This window comes from Enhydra lutris, unplaced genomic scaffold (genome assembly GCF_002288905.1).
Source record: "Enhydra lutris kenyoni isolate GAN:26980312 unplaced genomic scaffold, ASM228890v2 scaffoldscaffold16, whole genome shotgun sequence".
Taxonomy (NCBI): domain Eukaryota; kingdom Metazoa; phylum Chordata; class Mammalia; order Carnivora; family Mustelidae; genus Enhydra; species Enhydra lutris.
This window is the reverse complement of record NW_019154100.1, coordinates 35,310,656-35,329,434: the sequence shown is the minus strand read 5'-3', so window position 1 is coordinate 35,329,434 and position 18,779 is coordinate 35,310,656. Positions and strand designations below refer to the sequence as shown.

Here is an 18,779-nt window from a genome sequence, read left to right as displayed (position 1 = left end):
CCAATAAACTTTCAGCTCCTCGTTTTGTTGTTTTGTTGGAAGCTTACTTTTGTTCTGTAATGACCTCGTTGGTGTTTTGCACCAGCCAAGTCCTCATTCGTCCCCATTTGACCACCTCCTTCCTCCATCCAGCTTCCCATTTACACCAGCCATTTTATTCTCTTCTGGTTTGTGCGAACTCGGGCTCACAAAGTGGTCTTTGTTTCTTTTATCTTCTCTTCCACATGTAATTTGTCAAAAATCAGTTTTGAATATTTCTCTATCGTGGAAGTTCAAACCCTGATTATATCACTTCTGGGTGACTGGGTCCTTTCCAGAAGCTTCCTTCCAGCCCCATTCTTGCATCTGCTTTGAAAAAAAGGGAAAAAAAAAAAAAAAAAAAAAGAAAAAAGAAAACCTCCACAGCCAAAATGCATGGCTCTCCTTTGTGGACTTTCTTCTGATTTTTAATAATTCCCTGGAACTCAGCTCAATTACCACATATGATACCAGAACATCTTTGAAGATACTTTTTATACATTTTCTCCTTTGATTTTCTCAGCTATGTGAGGCTGTGAGAAATTGAGTAATTCACCCAGAAAACACATGTGTGTTCCATATTGGAGAGTGGACCATTACTTAAGCCTGTGAAGAGTCGGCTAGCTTTCTTTTATACTGGGCGGCAGTGTAATTCAGGGAGTACTCACTAACTGTTTACACCCTTTCTTTATCTTCTGTTGTCTGTATTCTGCACCTCTCAATGTTCTGGATCACCCACCTCTTCCTGCCTTGGGTCCTGAATAGTTTTTCTCTGTGTCCCCTGAGTGTTCTCTTGGCTTTTGGAGGATCAAGGCTGATTATCTTGGATGCAGGTATTCCTACCTGGTGGTGAGAAAAATGGCCTCGCAGTTCTTCGTGCAGATTCTGTATTCTGATAGGAACCCCTGGCATCGGCATCAAAGACAGTGCCTTTGCCTCATTTCCTTGTACATGCGACAACCCCGGATCATTATGCCCTGACCCTTGGAAACGAGCATTGAGGCCTTGGCTGTAGGGTGCTAACTTGCTAAAAGTTATAATCTAGTGTCTGGTTTTTCCCTCCCAAACACATGTTCTAGACGTTGTTTTTGCTTCATTCTCACCCAACATTCATGATAACAAAGCTCTGTTTTCATAGAGCACTTTTCTCCTAAAGAATCCTAAGTGCTTTGAACATTATCCATCCTTGCAGTGTGCCTCCGAGGTAAGTGGGTGGTAGTATTTTTATCGCTTTCTATTAAAGCAGAGGCAGAATTCACTGCACCAGGATCCCAGAGCGATCCCAGGAAAGCAGAGCGATCTGGATCCAGTGAGTCTCTGCTCTGTTTCATTTATTGGCCACCATAAGCCTGCTCCTGATAGAACTGTGCACAGAAGCATCTTTGCAGGCAGACTTACATGCATGCATTTAAATGGCTTCCAAGAGACGTTGATTATGGAATTTGGAGTCAGAATGTAAGCGGAATTTGAAATGAGCCCGACTGGGAAATTGTTCTGAAAGAAAAACACATTCAGAACTATGAATTAGATTCTACCCACCCTTAAGTCCAATTCAAATGCCAATTTCTCTAAGAAAATAAACCCATCTTCCCCTGGATTTCTCATAACCCTTCTCATGTTCTTCCTTTGTGGTATATAACTCACTGTCTTTCACTCTTCTGCCCTTTGGTGCACAGCCCGTGCCTGATTCACCAAAGCAAATAGCCCCTCCAAGTGTTTCCTGGAATGGAATGAAAGGAATTAACCTCTGTTGTTCACAACCATGGTGGAACCTTCAACTTCTTCCACTGGCATCTCTGGAGTGCCTTAGATGAGATCTAGAAGATGGCAGTCATTTGACTGTCCTCTCGCTTCACTTCACGTTCACTGCTTGGCCACGGATGATGCTGGACGTCTCTCTCCTTGGTCAAGCATTTGTATGTATCTTGGTAACCTAACCAAGAGCAAATATCCAGCCCAACAGCAGCTCTGGGAGACCGGCTTTAGGAGCCAGCCCTGCAGAAGGGCTTGGGGCAGTGCCTTCACCTCTTAGAGCGCTCCTGCTCCCCACTGACGACAGGGCAGAGCGAGACTGGCCAGCTACCGGCCTCCCAGGAACGGTGTGAGCCTCAGCTGGGCCGGGCCAGCAGAGTATTTGCTGCTCTGATGAAAGGCCCTTAAAGCAGAGTTGCTTGTTAAAAATAAATAATGCCAATTCTCGAGCTGCCCCTGGCTCCCTTAGATGTTTCTAAGAGGTGCCCATGAAGCCCACAAACCATCAGTAATGAAAAGGGAGAGCACGTTCTTTTTGTCATAACAGTGAACTGTGAGTCATGTCTCCTAACTCGTCGCGAACATACAAAGGAAGCCAATCAGTGGGGTGCACCCTAATAGGATGTTTCTCCAGTGACTCAGGCAGGCCTGGAATGAGGAGCAGTCTGAATCAAGCCAAACAAGTATATTTTTAAATATGGGAGGGCGCGTTTCCTGGTACAACATGATGATGAGTCCTACACACTCACATGCTTATTTTAGCCCAGGCACTGAAATGTGTGGGCATGGTCTCTGCAGAGCCTTCTCCCCTGGTCATGTTTTGTTTTGTCGGTGGGGAGGGGTGTTTGGTGGATCACAGGCACAGGCAAGAATATGTTGCAGTGCAAAACCTCAGTGTAAGGAGATAAAGGATTTTTGAATGTTGTGGCTTCAGTCACTTTGGGCCATCAGAAAAGAACCGCTTCCCAATGAATCGTGCACTCCCCAAACGTTTTTTAAAGACCTGAGTACTGAGGATTCAAAAGACCGGGAAGGCATGGTCCCGAGTCCCCAGGATCTTAGAATTCCTCTGGAGAGACACAAAAGCAGACAGAATTGGAAAATTGGCAGAGGGTGAGAGGGAAATGCTTAGAAGTGTCAGCCTCTAGAATATAGGAATGAAAGCATTCCATAAAGGTGCTGACGACCGCATTAGATCTTCAAGACCCGTGGGAATTATCACTGAGAAGGGGAGTGGGTTGAGGAAGGGTGTTGAAGTCATATGTTGGCATCTGGAGGTCTTGCAAATGGTGTATTTGGTCTTTTTGGTCATTTTATTTTGTTCTTACTATGTTTAAGTGCTTTTCTCCCTCTCCCCTGATAAATGCATTCTGGAAGTTTTATTTTTAAAAACTTGCCCTGAAATTGGCTTCTTCAGGGTGAGGCATGGTCCACATTTATTAAGGATCTTGGACTTTATCTGAGGTATTTTAAGCAGAATGGCTTAATTATGTTCACTATGAAAAAGCACTAGTAAAATTAAAGTCTAGTCATTGCCGTATCTGTGTCTTGCTGTGGCTGTGGTTAAACTTTAACAAACTCTGTATGCAGGCCAGTGAGGAAAACAGATGCATCTTGAGGGTGGAAGACCATTTTGAAGTCTTCTGTGATAATCTGGGAGATAAGCACTTGAGCCAAGACAGGAGGAAATATGTTTAGGGTATGAAGGTGACTGAGAGAGAAAGTCAACGCTGACCTGGACAGCCAAGTAGATGAGTAGCTGAGGTGGAAAACCCAGTAAATTTGGATAATGAGTTCAATTTGGGTCCCTTTGATTTTGAGGTGACTAAGGGAGAGTCAGGTGGACTTGTCCAGTAAGGATCTGGTTGTCTGGAGCTCAGGGGAAATACATGGGCTTGAAGTGGGGATTTGGTAGCTGTGAGCATGGAATTTGCAGGACTAGATGAGTTTTGTTAGGGCAAGAATGAAGAGTGAGAAGAGAAAGATGAGAACAGAAGTTTGGGCAGAAAGGATACCTGAAAACCAAGAACAAGTCTGTGAAGGAAATGAGGGAGATCAGTGGGATTGGGAAGAAGAGCACTTACCTAGTGTTAGTGGGCGGTTGTTATGTTTTTCCCTTGAAGATCCTCATGGCTGTTGGATAAGTTTGAAGGCATTCATGAAGCCACCTGCATATATACATGCTAGATACAATGTCTTTCTTAGCAGGAAACATGGTGCCATATTGGGTATCTTATAGTACATTCTAGTAACCGTGGGAGATGTTCTGGTCACTTGTATGTATAAGAGAATAGCAGTAATAATAAAAATGGTCTCTGTTTTTAGAAAGTTGGGAAAATTTTTATAAAATGAAAGTTCCTGAATGCATTTGTCAGGGGAGAGGGAAAGAACTCTTTCAAAAACATCAAGAACAAAATTGAATGACCAAAAAAATAACTGTCTACAAAGAATGAGAATTAAAGTGTCTGAGAGCATTAACTTTTATTTCATATAGAAGGAAGGGCTGGGAATTTCCAACAGAATCTTCCTACTGAGACTGATAGCACCTTATTTTTAGTCTTACCCTTATTTACGTTTTCATTAAGATACATCCTTATCTAAAATGACCTCTTTTTGGTGAGGGTTTAAAAAGAAAGAAAGAAAGAGAGAAAAAGATGATGGCCAAGAAGCTGGAGGCCAAAAGAATTCTCACTAAATTTGGTTTAAGGCTAATTCAACTGGAGGCAAAGTCTGCAACTGGAAAGCAACCACCCGAAAATACAGGGATATTAGAGAAACTGCAGGGGTTAATTACCATTATATGTTAGCCAGACTGGGTGGGGGAGGGGGAGTAGCAGATATTCAGTATAAGAATTTAGATAACTAATGAAGGGTTAAAATATATCTTCATCTGTCGATTTAAGACTGAATTCTTCAGAAACACATGCTTCTAAGACAGAATCTATTCACGCATCCGTTCCAGTGGTCTAGGGATGAGAAACCAATGTTTAATTCACAGGAATCCTAATTAGTCCACAGTGCTGTGTAGAATGGAAAAAAAATAATAATCTCATTAAAACAATAACAAGAGCTTAAACCTAATTTTACTAGTGCTTTTTAATAGGGAAAATCATTTTTACCAACTACAAAACCAGAGTCACTTCCAGGATGTTACGCTCAAGACAAGAAGATATGCTCTGTGAGTACATCCTAGGGAATATATGCCACGTTCCACTCAAATTCATGTTGCAAGATATTACCAAAACCCTGACAGCTGGTTTTTTGTTTGTTTGTTTGTTTTTGAGCCTGTTTCCGTGAAATAAAGAGATTTGGTCCTAACATAATCTTTTTTGAAAAAGAAATCAGAGTGTGTGGGATTTTTTTTTTTTTTTTGATGAGTAGAAGAGCTATAATTAGGCTTTTTATTGATGAGAGAGATTCTAAAATCAGACACTGGGGGTAATCATGGATATGTGTGTGATCGGTCAGGGTCAGAGGGGCCTGGTGGTCTCAGTATGTCAACTCTGGGCAAATTCTTACCTAACTATGTAATGGTTAGTATAGCAGCGGTACAAGTATGTAGTTAAAAAGCTACCGGGGCAAGGAGACCTACAAATGAGTGCACTGGTTATCCACACATTGATTCAGAGCCGATGGCCTCCTACAAGTACATTCTAGCTGTGTGACGTTGGACAAATCTCAGCCTCTCTGTGCCTTGGTTTCCTCACCTGTGACAGATGAAAGTCAAATGTGGCTTATGTTTAATTCTCATATAATGAAATCATTTAATAATTTTAAAGCACTAAAGACAGTGGCTCGTATATATTAAGCACTATATAATTGTTTGATGAAGGAAAAGATATGTCTCACTAGTCTGATTTCTTAATCTTTCAGGATATTAGCCTGCATTAAAAGAGATAAATTTTATATCTTCTTTATTAAGATGAGGATCTATTAAGCCAATGAGCAAATAAATGTCCCTGAAATTAAGAGTCTACAAATTGTTGATTTCCCCCCAGCATTAAAACAGTGATGTTTCAATGGGAATACATGTCTTTCTTGGATAAATTGGCAAAAGCAGTACTCTTACCAACTCTAAGAATCACATATCCAAAAATTGCCTTCATTAGGAGGACCAAGTCCTCATTAAAATGGTGGGTCTGTGGGGTGCCTGGGTGGCTCAGCGGGGCGCCTGGGTGGCTCAGTGGGTTAAAGCCTCTGCCTTCGGCTCAGGTCATGATCCCGGGGTCCTGGGATCGAGCCCCACATCGGGCTCTCTGCTCAGCAGGGAGCCTGCTTCCCTTCCTCTTTCTCTCTGCCTGCTTCTCTGCTTACTTGTGATCCCTGTCTGTCAAATAAATAAATAAAATCTTTAAAAAAAATGGTGGGTCTGAGAGGAAGAAATGGAATTAAATTTGTTGTTAAAGCAGAGTAAATAGGCGTTCTAGAAAGTAGTTGCTTTCTGCTTTGAAGATCATCCGTGGAGGGAACTCGCTGCCCAGTGAGCAGCAGGTGAACAAGGACTCTGGACCCAAACCACTGCAGACCCTGGCTCTGCTTCCTGTTAGTTCCGTGAACCACGCCGCCCCGCTTCTCTGTACCTCAGTTTCTTCATCTGCACAGGGAGCTGGTAAGAGCGGCACCTGCCTCATGGAATTGTTTTGATGATTAAATCAGAAAAACCTTATAAGGAGCTTAGAAGAGTTCTTGGTACATGCTCTTTGGGATAGTGCCAGTAAGTAACACCCTTTCTCGAGGCTGTGTCTTGGTATTCGGTTATGTCCTTTGCAAGTTTTCCAGCCAGCAGTTTCTGGTTTGATAGATAATGCCTTATCCTTTAGTTTCCTCATTTTTGGTAGATCTCAGTTAAGCGCCTGTGTGAAGCTTGACCTTTCCCTAAATTATTATGGTGATGCTTGAGAATATGCTTGGGTCCTGGTGTTCTGTTGGTATACTGAGGGCCTCTCCGTCCCTCCACACAGACCTGCTCACATAATCCTGGCCAGGAGAGAGGTGTGCTTTTTATCCCCCTGTCTTGTTTAAGAGGACTGAACGGAACTATATATAGGCAGAAATATTAGGGACTTAACTCTGTTTTTGTTCATTGATGTAAATCTCCAGCCTCTCAAATCCCACACTGGCAAAGGCATGATTGTCAATGGATTTTTCCCTTAATATCCCCCCATATCTCCCTTAATTCCAGCACCCAGTGTGAATGCATTGTTCACATTGTCATGCAGTCCTTAAGGCCATATGTTCCTGGTGACCTGTCCAAGAAGGGCCCAAGATGAGCACTGGGCCCAGTGTTCCTGCTCTGAGTGGGTGCACGGTCAAGGTGGGTGGGGGAAGGATGGGGAAGCAAATCCTCTGCCGGGGCCTGGGTGTTGGCAGTTGATCTCCAGAGGAGGGTGATGCCTTTGTATTTTAGGAACATCATCAGATTTGTTTTTTTCTGTTGAATTTGTGGGATTAATTTGCTTCCTTCATAATGTTCCTCAGTATTCTCCTAAGAGAACACCTATCCTTGGGGTTCAGAAAACTGGGGGAGAGGAAGAGGAGGACTGGATCATTTTGCAGGTTGGACTGTTTTAAAGCAGGGATGAAGCACCTGTGAAGGCTTTTGTGTGCCTTTATCACAGCAGAAGTTCTGAGGCGTGTGTTATACAAAAGCGGGGGCACCCCTGCTCTTGTTCGTTAAGCAGTGTCCGAAGTGGGGCATGATGGCGGCCATGGGGAAGAAAAGCATGTCCCTGGAGGCCCAGGGAGGGTCATCAAGGAAGGATGTGCAGGCGTGTGTTAGCAGGTGGCTGGCCCTGTGAGAAGCATAAAGAAAGCAGAAGTTCCAAAAGCCTCCTAGTTTTGCAGGCTCATGAGCAGGAGGGGCAATCCAAACAGGTGGAGGAGAAAATTAAAGGTCTGAGGAAGCACAAGGGTGGGGAGGCCGGTGGGCCAGGCTTGAGTGAAATGCCTTTAGCAAAGGGATGGGTTTGGGGGACAACTCAGTGGCCCCAGGAAGAGGGAAACTGAAGAGCTTAACCTGTAGAAATACAAGCCGGGGTGGTTTATTCGATAAAGAGATGGAAACTGTGGTTGATTTTAGGGTTCCACCGGAGGTCAGAGAGAAGTTAGAAGGAGTGGAGTAGGGTCAGACTGGGAAGTGCTGAATGACTTGCTAACGCAATTGCATTTTATCCTAATAGCTATAGGTAATCACTGCGATTTTAATGGGAGTCATTTACTGAGCAACAGAGACAAGATAGAATGATGTGATGAAAAAACCTTGGTGTGTCCTCTTCCCTTAATTTTGCATCTATTGGATTCAGGATTACTTATTTTTAGCTCCTTTTGCCATCTCCCTGGCTCTGGCTAAGACTCTGAGCCTCAGGTCAAGGTGTAATGAACCCATCGTCATGTGATGATATATATACAGTTTTGCTAGGTTTTCAATGAGGCAAATCCCAGCTGCTCCTGAGTCTGCCTATATCCCAGCATAACCTTTGAGTGCCCATCTCACATGGTTGGACAGGCAATTATTTATATCCATGCTAAATTTGCTGTGTGACAGGCTCTTAATGTGCCACTTCTCAGAATAATTTTCCTTATAAAGGAAGTTTTAACAAAGGCATGCAGAAATTTGCTTCTTGCTATGCTCTTCTTTGCCCCGCCTTGGATTATTTACCACCCAACTAGAACTTTCTTCTGTCCCGATCTTCCATTGTACCTTCCCAATGCTCTAGCCACACCACCCCCAGAAGGTAGGTAAAATATAGTTAGCAAGGCAAATGTGCTTCACCCTTGGTTTTTTGCACTGCTAATTCACACTGCAAACTTGATAAACCTTTGCAAAGAATTCCTTTTTCTTTTTTTCTGCTCTTTTTTTTTCTTTTTGGGCCAAGAAAGAGCTCTTTCATAGACCTGTCAGTAGCTCCGGAAACCATTAGTTTGCCAACAGATCAGGTGATAAGGTGTCAAGGATCCAAGTTCCATTTTCCTGCATGTCTTAGTTGTTTCAGCCAGAGGACAAAGGAAAAGCGCAAATGCAGAGCATATCAGCAAGTCCATTTTATAATTATAAGCAAACTTCCAGGGGCCACTTAGCTTGCTCTTATCAGAAATCTTAATTTAATGGAATTTCTGCACATTTTGTCTTTTTGTTAAATATCTCACAAGGTGACGATATGGTTGCTCTATAGCTTTCCAGAGGAACTGAGTACCTTCACGAAGGGAGCGTCAGGTAAATAAGATCTCACCACAAGCTAAACCTTGTGTTCAATTCAACATTTGGAAGGGAAAATCACACACTGTTATCTGTATTCTGCACAAGGTCTTATGGTTAATATTTGTTGAGTGCTTATTATATGCCAGGCACTGTGCTAAGTGTTTTATGGGAATCCTGACGCAATCTTCACTCAGTTGTACAAGCTATGAGTTACTGTTATTATCCTCATAATAAGGGACTTTGAGACATTAAAGAGCTTGGCTGGGATACACAGTTAAGTTGCAGAGGGAGGATTCTAGCCCAGCCCTAACACCAGAATTGACACTCCTAGCCACTTAGCTCTAACATTTTTATCTGGTTTACCACTCAACCTTAATGTACTAAAATATCAAGTAAATGGATTCCAGAATAAGAGGAATCTTCAAATTACCTGAACGTTAATTCCATTAAAAAGAGAAAAAGTGGGGCGCCTGGGTGGCTCAGTGGGTTAAAGCCTCTGCCTTCGGCTCAGGTCATGATCCCAGGGTCCTGGGATCGAGCCCCACATCTGGCTGTCTGCTCTGCAGGGAGCCTGCTTCCTCTTCTCTCTCTCTCTGCCTGCCTCTCTGCCTACTTGTGATCTCTGTCTGTCAAATAAATAAATAAAATCTTTTAAAAAAAAGAGAGAAAAAGTAGAGTAAGAAAGGAGAAGGAAAAGTGTTGTTTTATCATGCTCCTATTTAAACTGCTTTAATGGCTTCTTACTGTAGGAAGAATAAATCCTGAACTTTCAGTGTGGTCTTGTCTCCAAAGAGTTGGATAATCTGATTCCTACCTACTCCTGCAGCCCCAACTTTTACTCATCTACCTTTGCTCATGAGCTCCAGGTCATTTGGATAATGAGTGGCAGAGCTGGGATCCAGTCTTAGACAGACTGGCTCCAGGGCTGTGCTATCTTAACACCTTGCTAGCTGGGTGGATGGACAGGTGGACATGCACATGGATGGATGGATGGATGGATGGATGGATGGAAAGAAGGAAGGAAGGTGAATGAATGAATGGGTGAAGGAAAGGAGGGAGGGAGGGAGGAAGGAAGGAAACTCATTTACAAGAAAGCTGTGACTCTTCTTAGAGTTCATACACAACCAGTCAAATCTATCAAAACTTTTCCATCAGGATCTGCAGTACTCTTCAGTGAGGTCAGGATCCTCATCTGCAGAAGAAATGCAAGCATATACTTATCCAACCAACAGATGAAATTATACTAAAGTCCAGGTATGGAGAGGTGCGCCTGACCAACTTTAGAACTGATACCTTAGGTAATTGGACTAAGGTGCCTAAACAGGTTACATGCTTCTTTACCCAGCTAGTCAACTTGGCTAAGTAAAAAGCCAAATTCCTGTTTCCAGAGGTGATGGGTAGGGCAAACAGCACTACTTTTGAAAAGCGCATCTAAATCATCTGCTATAGTTCTACTCTAAAACATTACTGTCCCTTTTGGATCACCCAGAAAGCTCATATTCCACTTTTTAAAGTTAACTTTTTATGTAAGTGTAACTTAAATGCATAGAAGTGTTCAAATCCTTAAAGTGCAACAAAGCTCAGTGAATTTTCCAACCACCAACTAACTATCCACTTAGTTACTTTCCATCTAGATCAAGACAGAGCGTATTATACAGCCATCAGAGACCCTTCTGGGTTGCCCTTCCTGTAATTTTTTTTCTGTCTCAGAAGAATGAAAACCTATTTCCACTATGATAGATGAATTTTGCCTGTTTTGGACTTTAGATAAATAGGACCATATTGTACAATCTCTTTTGTCTCGGGCTCGTTTTGTTCAACATTCTGTTTTCAATTCATGCATGTTACTGTGTATAGCATATTTTAAAAAAATCATTTCTTTATAGTAAATATGCTGCTATAGGAATAAGCTATAATTTATCTAAACTCTTAGATGGACATTTGGTTTTTCGAGTTTGGAACTATAACAAATAGTGCTGCTCTGAACTTTCTTATACATTTCCTTTGGAGTGCATATGTATGCATTCCTGTAGGGTTTACATGTTTGGGTAAAATCGCCATGTCGCACAGTATGACTGTTGTGGTCTAACTAAACACTAACTTGGCTTTCAAAGTGGTTGAGTCAGTTTACACTTGCATCAGCAATATGTTACAATTGCATTTGTCCCGCATTTTTATCCACACTTAGGATTTTCTGTCTTTTCATTGCGGCCATTCTGGTCTATCTCTGAAAGTATGTCATTGTTTAGACTTACATTTTCCTGGTGACTAAAAAAGCTGAGTATTTTTTCATGTGTTTATTGCCCACTTAGATATTCTGTTGTATGGAGTGCCTAATATACATTTTGCCCATTTTTTTAATTGGGTTGTCTCTCTTTTTCTTAATTGACTTTAAGGGGTATTTATATATGATGGCTAACAGTTCTTTGTCTGTTAATGTTGCAAGTTTTTCTCCTACTCTGTGGTTGCCATCCTATTGTATCTTTTGATAAATAGAAGTTCTTGATTTTAATATAATCCAAGCAAACCTTTTCATTCACATGAATGATTTTTTTTTTTTTTTGGTCCTGTTTAAGTAAACTTTGCTCACCTCAAGATCATGATTATATTATCCTATATTATCTGGAAGCTTCATTGTTTTTCCTTTCACATTCAGAACTGTAATCCACTTAGAGTTGATATGTAGATGGTGTGAGGTAGGGAGTCATGATTTATTTTTTCCAGATGTGTATACAGTTGGCCCAGCACAGGGTTTTGAAAATCCATTGTAGTGTCACCTTTGTCATATGCCTAGTAACTGTACATTACAGGTCTGTATCTGGTTTATATTCCATTCCATTGTTCTGTTTTTCCATCCATAGACTAATATCAAGGGTAGAATGGCTGTGTCATAGCAATTACTGTTTTTAATTACTGTAGTTTCATAGTGTCTTTGCATCTGAAAGTATAATTTCTTCAAATCTGTTATTTTAGCTACATACAGTAATAATTATTTTGCTATTACATCTGGTAACAACCGGCATTCATTAAGTGCTTATTTTATTTCAGTTAATATATGAATCATGTATTGCTATACCTTTAATCCTAACAGCAATCTGATGAGATAGGAGGCATTGTCCTTTTTTTTTTTTTTTTTTTTTGATGAAGAAAATGGGGTCCGGGGGAGGTATAATTTGATCAAGGTCACATTGCTATTAAGTAGTGAGACCAAGTTTTGCAGCTGGGCCAACCTTGCTCCTGAGATTCTGCACTTTTATTAACACACATTGTGTTGCCTGGGATAGGCCTCAGCTCCCTCTTGCTGAATTGGCTGTCCTTTGGTGCTAGAGTGTGATTTTCAATCCTAACACTATAGCTGGTATTTTTTTTTTTTTCCCTCTCTCCATGTCCTTAAAAAAGACCCATAGGGAAGGTGAACAATGAAGCATTGGATTAGCTACTGTGCGTCTTTTCAGTGTGGATTTCATACTATTTTTAGGCATGATAGAGGATAGAAAAGAATATCTAGAGTTCTGTTAAACCAGGCTTTGGGAGCTGGAAAGAACTGAGCAGGTTTCAAGCCTCTGATCCCCTGTCCTGAAATAGGGTGGTAGCTTTTCTATTGGTGAAACTCAGCAGCGGCTGGGGAATTTCAAATTCTTTGCCCTCACTCTCCTCTTTTCACCTCTCCCACCTACAAAAGGTTCTGAACTTTCGGCATCTTCCCACACAGTACCAAGCCCCCAAAACCAAGCCATGAAAGAATATCAGGTCTAAAAATAGAAAATTCAAAGGCTACAGGGGTTAAGATTTTATGCAAAGGGAGAAAGGTGTAAGTATACATTTGCATTTGAGAATTCATAAATATATTATCTAGACTGACCCTAGAGCCACAAATAATTCTGATTTGAATTTCCATGCTGGGGATAACTAGTAAGATTTTATAACCACTCTGGCAGTTTTCATGTATTAAATGCTTTTGTGTGTATATGATTTATTCCCTTCTTCCTGCAGCTCATAATTTTAAAAGAAGTGCCTTTAAACCAGTGCTTATTTCTTTTTGGTAAAAATAATCAGAATTTGCCTAGTGCTTCCCAAATCTGTGTCCCTCTGGTCACCTGCAAATGGGTTCACAGTCTCTCCGAGCATGACAAGGGTCATAGGAAGCATGGAACAGAGCTTTCCAGCATCTCAAAAATTCTATATATCTTACAAAATTCCTGTAAAATAGCAGAAATTTTGTGCATATGCCTGGGTCATCTTGTCATTCTCGCTATAGTCAGGTAATTTTCTTATGTAATGGTCTGCATTAGGTGATATTAATAGGTTGAAAGGGTATAAAACTATCTAACAATTTTCTTATGAAAGACAGAATAAGTACTAGCTCATCAAATATTTTCCAAGCCTTGTAAATGCCATTGTTTTGTAGTTTCAAGTTTTTATTTAAATTCCTGTTAGTTAAGCAAATGCCATTTTGATGCCTTAACACCCTAAACGAAATGTGTAGCCATCCTGTCATTCAAAGAAATAATAATTAAGGAAATAATTCTAAGTTCAGTGCAGGTGCAAACTCCAGGTTGTATAATTGTTGTTGGGCATTAGGGAGTCAAAAATATATTATCTGGTTGTGCATGGATGTGTGTGTTTGTGTGTGTGCGTGCACGTAGTCTGAGAATTTTTGACTTGGCGGGACCTTTACCAGCCCGTCTCATTTACAGGTAAGAAATCTGGATCCCAGGGAGCCGAGATCACCTTCTGAAGGTTATGAGCTGCACTAAAACCCATTCTCTGTACTCCTCTTTCATTGTTTCCTCGTTACACCGCAGTAGCCCTTGTTCTCTGAGACTCCAGTGACAATCTCTGCCTCATCTCGCATTATCTGATGGAAAATAGGAACAAATCTACTTTGAAAGACAAAGTATGACAAAAGTGTATGGCATTCTTATTTTTATTTTTAACATGTGCATGGATTATAGCTGCTTTCAAAGCTGGCCTATTTATAAATGAATTCAGTGTCAGCAAATTAATAAGAACCCATTTTACCCTCAGCCTTCGTATTCCAGACTTTGAAACACCATTAAGTTGATTCTTTTTTACAAAGTAGAATCTCATTGTGTTAAAAATAGTGTGCTTAAAAACAATTTGGTTTTTGAAAAGTCTTACTATTTTTGTCCCATTGAAAGTCTCTCTGTAAATTTCATTTATAAAATCATTGCCTAGTAATTCAACATTCTTTTTCGTTAGTGTTTTATTTTTTAAAAAGCAGTAATAGCCCTCACCCTCTGTGTTTTTGTTTGTTTGTTTAAGCCTCTGAATTAAGGACCTCATTCTTGAGACGAGATGGACTGGCCTGGGGTCCACCTGATCCCCGGGAAACATTACCATTCTGTAGCCTCGCCCCTGCATTGGGCTTGCTTCTTAGAGTCACTGTTTCCAGTGAATCTACTGTTGTTGTCCCCAGTTAACAGATGAAAGGAATGAGGTATTGACTGGTGAAATGACTCACCCAGGTGGCTCAGCAGTAGTGGAAGAACCAGGATTTGAACCCAGCTGTTTGGCTCCCAGTGTCTTCACCTCCTTTCTGCCATCATGAACTCTTGGGCAATCCGTTTTGCCTTTCTCACTGCTCTTAACTACAAAGAGAGGAAAGCAGATCAGATAGTCTGGATGGGTTCTTCCTGCTTGATAATTCTCAATCTTGAATATCTACAATCTGAACATTGTAGAGAAAAAAATATATTCATATTTAATGCTTTTTCCTTGCCTCTAATACTGGAACATCCTTAAAACAAGGAGTCATGAATCCCAAAGTACATCAGAATCTTTTCATTGTTTCCCGTGTAACATGTCAAGGAACATTTTGTTTTTGATTTATTCTTACTGAAGTGCAGTTGACATATAATATTGTATTAATTTCAGATGTACAACATAGTGAGTCAACATTTATATACATTACAAAGTGATCACCATGATAAATCTAGCTACCATCTGTCACCATACAAAGTTGTGACATATTATTAACTTTATTCCCTGTGCTGTACATTGCATCCCTGTGTCTTATTTATTTTACAATTGGGAGACGTTTGCCTATTCTTCACTGCAAAGGATGAGTCTTTTGAAGAAATTTAGGATAGGGCTCCTGGGTGGCTCAGTCATTGATGCATCTGCCTTCGGCTCAAGTCATGATCCCGGGGTCCTGGGATCGAGCCCTGCATCAGGCTCCCTGCTCTACAGAGAGCCTGCTTCTTCCTCTCCTTCTGCCTGCTGCTCCCTGCCTTGTACTCTCTCTCTCACTCTCTCTCAAATAAATCAATAAAGTCTTAAAAAAAATAAAGAATGTGAGGATAATGTCATAGAAGTCCCTTCATGTGGAGGGTGTAGACTTGTCTCTGGTGAGGGAATCCTGGGGTTGCTTACATGCCCTTTCACAGCAAGTGACTTAATTTCACTATTCTTGGTGTCCTCCTCTGTGAAATATGGATGGTAACAGGAACTTTGCTATTACTGAGGATTCAGAGTTGGGACAGGTGAAGTTCTTACAACAGTGGCCAGCATCCAGCTTCTGGTAATTGCTGGCTAGTACTGTTCTGATAGCTCAGCTCCTCTGGTCACCTTTATTCCTCATGAAACCTCCAGTCAAGCTGTATTTCCCAGCGCTGCCATTCCTCACTAGGAACACAGATAGGACTGTTCGTCAGTCTCGGGTTGCTCCTGACATGCACGGTCCTGATGAGGACTCCATCCTGCTGTTAGCCACAGCCCTTCGACCCACTGTTCTTCAGTCCCTGAGGCCTCTGATTTCAAAACACAAAAGGCAAAGGGAAGTAGGGTACTTCCTCCTGTTTCTTCCTGTGTGACTCCCATTCTCCCAGCCTCCACCACTTGCCCCTTCCTCCCTCGCCAGAAGGGGGAATGAACTGTGTCCTCCCCTCGTACACTGACTTCTGGGGTCTCGCCCTCTGTCAGGGGACTGTCCCACTGTTTACTTTTTAATGAACCATTAGCAGCATTTCTCTCATGACCAGTTGAAAAGAGCCTATGAGATTTAGATATTATTTGGAGGTTTGAAGGAGAGGATGGAAACTTAGATTTAACTGTGTCTCAAGGCCCAGCGTCTGCCAGACACTCCGCCCTCTCCAGCCCCAGGAGGTAACTAGTAGTGCATTCTTCCTACTGCTGAGGAAGCTGGGGAGAGAGATGCTCGCATCCCTGACCCAGTGAGAACCTGAATTGAAACTCACCTGACTCTGAAACGTATGTTCTTTTCACTATGTGACACAGTGGGAAGGAGCCAGGTGCTATTTTTCTCTGAAGACAGTGTTGATCTGCCAGGGATGATGGGTACATGTATACTCAGCATGTGAAATTTCAGCTTTAGGGTCTGAATACCCCAGAGGATTTTGACATAATCTATAAGAATGATTAGCTGACACTACCCCCTACCCATCAATAGGACCCCAGAGACCATTCACCAGATTTTTCCTCTTCCTTTCCTTATCTCCTAGAAATGTTCAAGTCTTTAAGAAGCCACATAGTGCACTGATGATGATGATAAAAGTAATATTGAATAGCCAGTGTTTACTAAATCCATCTCTGTGCTGGGTATCTTATCACGTACTTTATATACATAAGCTAATTTGATGATTATAAATTTTTAAGTTCATATATTTTACAGATGCAGGGAGTTTCGTTGTCTAAGGTTACGTAGTATGCTAGTAACTATTACACAGTCCTGCTTCCTCATTCCTGTTTACTCCATGGCCTCCCATAATCCTGAGCGTGTGTTCTCTTCTGCTAATGTCTGTGTGCTTGCATTAGTTTAGGTTTCTATATCAGTCATTCTGTATGTCTGAGAGTAATGGAAAACCTGAAAACAGTGACTTAAATCGTAAGCAAGGAATTCCTTAGGAGGTTGGTTCGCAGTCGGTGTGGTGATTTCACAGTGTCTTCTGGAGCTCCTTCTAAGTCTCCATTCTAGGGGACAGCCCTCTTTCATGATGACAGAATGGCTGCAGGAGCTCCAGCCATTGCTGGACAAGAAGTGTTCTGAACTGGAAGAAGTTGAGGCATGAATGCAGAAGCAAAAGGAACAAGACAGTCAAGCGTCCTTCCTCTTTTAAAGGTCTTTCCTGGAAACTCTACCCAGCACTCTCTTTGTATCTATCACTGGTTTGGGGTGGGTCATAATGATCACTCTAAGTTATAAAAGAGACTGAGAAATGTACTTTTTTGGGGGGGTGGATGCATTGTTGCAGTGAACAAAATTGGGGCTTATTAACATGGAACCCAACCCGCTAATTTCTTGAAATAAGTTTAAATAAATTCATCAAGTGTCACTCTCCCCAGTGACTCTCTAGGGGAAACTTGGAGTATTCCAAGGCTGAGAATATCTTGAGAAGATCAAAGAGTTAGTTCAATAGAAACTTTAACCAGGTAGACTGTGTCTTAGGTATTCAAGAGAGTTGTCAGGAATACAGCTTGACCCAACCCAAGGGAAGGGGAAGTAAGGTCCAGAAGAGGAGTGTAACCTGGTGATTTGAATCTTACACCCCTTGGACTGGGACTAGTAGGGGGAAAGCAGAGGACTCCTAGATTCTAAATATACCCTAAGTATTAATAGTTAAGTTCATGCCACTTGTAAGATTTTACTTCATAAATATCTTCTGTGGATGTAAAAGCAACTCTTTCATATTTGTGTTGGCTGGGAAAGGTACAGTAGAAGCAGAGTTAATTGGGAAACAATCAGGAAACAAATATAACCAGAGAGTGACGGGCTTTGATGATGGGAGTCGGAATCCCAGCTGTACCACTTACAAGCCTTGTGACCTGGGACCTTGGAGAAGTCGCCTAACCTTTCTAAGTCTCCTATTTCTAGTTTAAGAAAAGAAAAGAAAAGAAAAGAAATAGACGAAGTCTTCCTCACTTCTTTAACAACTGACAACGACTTAGAGCCCAGTGCCTGACAAAAGGTGGTGTTCCTGCTTTTGGTACTGTCACACTGCACAGTGTGTTGTCCAGCAGCAGGGGCTGGCTGCGTACTTGCTGTGAGCCCCTCCGGATGGGGTGGAGGGGTGGGTCAAGATCCCAGTTTCTCTGGAAGGAGCAGTGCAAGAGAATCTGGGAGAGTGGATAGGGAAGTTAATTCCCAAAGCAGCAGTGACAAGGAAATGTCCTGAGCTCTTGTTAACTAAGGCAGGAAACCTACTGGGTCACCTAAACTGCAGGTTTCAAATGCTCATTTGGGTCCTGCTAAAGAAAGCTCATGATGGAAGGTTTAATTTCTCCACCTTTTACCTTCCTTATATATAAAATGAAGATAAGCATAACGACTACCTCTCAGGTTGTTGTGAGGATAACACCAGTAGAGCCCCTCGGCGCATAATATGTACCCAATAAATATTCTCTATTGTTCATGATGTTTCTTCCCTCCCTCGTCACCCAAGTAAGAGTAGGGCTCGTTGGTCTCAGTTTTGTCTGGTTATCTTGGCTTCAGTAATCCCGTAAAAACTTTAACTAGATCATAAAGTCCACGTATAATCACACTGGGCCACCAAAAGATATTGTGATAATGTGATTAATAACGAGTTCTTGGGTGGCAGTAGTGTTTCAGAGCGCTGCCCCAGACTTGTAAATTCCTCTGGCTTCAGTGCTTAGGAAAGTGAGACTGACAGCTCATTGCCCCGGGCAGCAAACACACAATCCGCCTGTGTTTACGTTCCAAGTTCTTTAAATAGCTTTGTGTCCCAGGTCAGAACTTCACTGTCTCCATTTTTCTGCCAGTGACACAGGCTGGGGGTTGGGGTGACATATGTTCTTGCAGCTCATTTCTGAG

At 41.7% G+C, this 18,779-nt stretch overlaps 1 protein-coding gene across 3 annotated transcripts in view; it reads left to right on the top strand.

Annotated features, from left to right (window-relative positions):
* The window catches only part of LOC111147268 (engulfment and cell motility 1), a 524,081-nt gene that overhangs the window by 344,545 nt on the left and 160,757 nt on the right, over positions 1-18,779 (top strand). The gene's annotated exons all lie outside the window — the stretch shown is intronic.